The 1,212-nt window shown below is 59.0% G+C and overlaps 1 protein-coding gene across 2 annotated transcripts in view; it reads right to left on the reverse strand.

The window, feature by feature from the left end:
- LOC102388286 (ligand of Numb protein X 2-like) overlaps positions 1 to 1,212 on the reverse strand; it is a 41,735-nt gene that overhangs the window by 24,150 nt on the left and 16,373 nt on the right. The gene's annotated exons all lie outside the window — the stretch shown is intronic.

Raw genomic sequence — 1,212 nt, forward strand, 5'->3', positions numbered from 1 at the left:
TCCCCAGGAAAGAGGGAGGGAAGACGACAGAATTATAAATAGGTGGCTTTAGTGACTGCATAATGCGCAGGTTGGAGGGACTTTCCGTCTTTAGTTCAGACTTGTGCATTGCACATCTTACTTGGACCAGTTCAACTTACAGAATTACCCAATCCCTTTTCTCCCTTCTCCAAGACAATACTCAGGAGACTGCCACTGTGAATCTGGTATGTTTGTAACAACTTCCAAGGTAGCCAGTGCCCAAGATCTGCGCTATAAAAGGATCCCTGTGTTCACCCACACTTAACAGTACATTCAGTTGCTTTTGGCTACATCTTCAACAAATAGTTCAACCTTCTTATCCTTGATACAGTCACTAGCCTCCCAAACTATGCTTCCTAATTACTTAATCAACACCAGAGACCCGGTTTTCCCTGATAAAAAAAGTTGCAAATTCTCTGATTAAAACCCCCAAACCTGTGATTAAAATAAAAGGCCACTATATGTATATGTACACCCACAGCCCCCTGCCTGCCCCAGCTGCCAGGGACCCAGGTCTCCCTGCCCCCCAGCAGCAGACGAGCCCTGGCTGCTGCCCACAGGAGGCAACAGCTGCTGCAGTGGAGCAGAGCATGGAGTCTGCCCCCACCCCACCCCCCGGGCTTGGGTAGGGGGTGCTCCCGTGCCCCCAGATCTGTGCGTGAGGCAGGCTGCCCGCTGCGACTCAGGCTCCCCACCCTGCTCCCCTCCCCTGGGGCCTCTGCAGCCCAGCAGGTGCAACCCAGTGCTGCAGGGCAGAGCAGGGCCAGGCAGGGAAGCTCCTTGCCACTGCAAGCTCTGCGCTGCCCTGGCAACACGTCCCCTGCCTGCACAGCGGCAGCGGAGGCAGCGGTGTGGGGTTGTGCCCTTTGCTGCTGCCACACGGGCAGGGGAAATGTCACCAGGGCAGCACGGAGCTCGCAGCATCAAGAAGCTTCTCCGTGCAGCCCTGCTCTGCCCTGCGGTGCTGGGTTGCACCCACGGGGCTGCACAGGCCCCTGGGGGAGGGCAGCAGGGCAGGAGCCCAAGCCCACAGTGAGAAGCCTGCCCTGTCCCCGGCCCGTGCACAGATCTGCGGGGCACAGGTCCCCCATCTCCTCGGGAGCGCGCACAGCGGTGGGGAGCCAGCCCACCCATGGCCCTGTCCCACTCGCCGCTGGGGCCCTGCGGCCACGCTTCCAGCCACACACCCCC

Source organism: Alligator sinensis, unplaced genomic scaffold, assembly GCF_000455745.1.
Source record: "Alligator sinensis unplaced genomic scaffold, ASM45574v1 scaffold626_1, whole genome shotgun sequence".
Taxonomy (NCBI): Eukaryota; Metazoa; Chordata; order Crocodylia; family Alligatoridae; genus Alligator; species Alligator sinensis.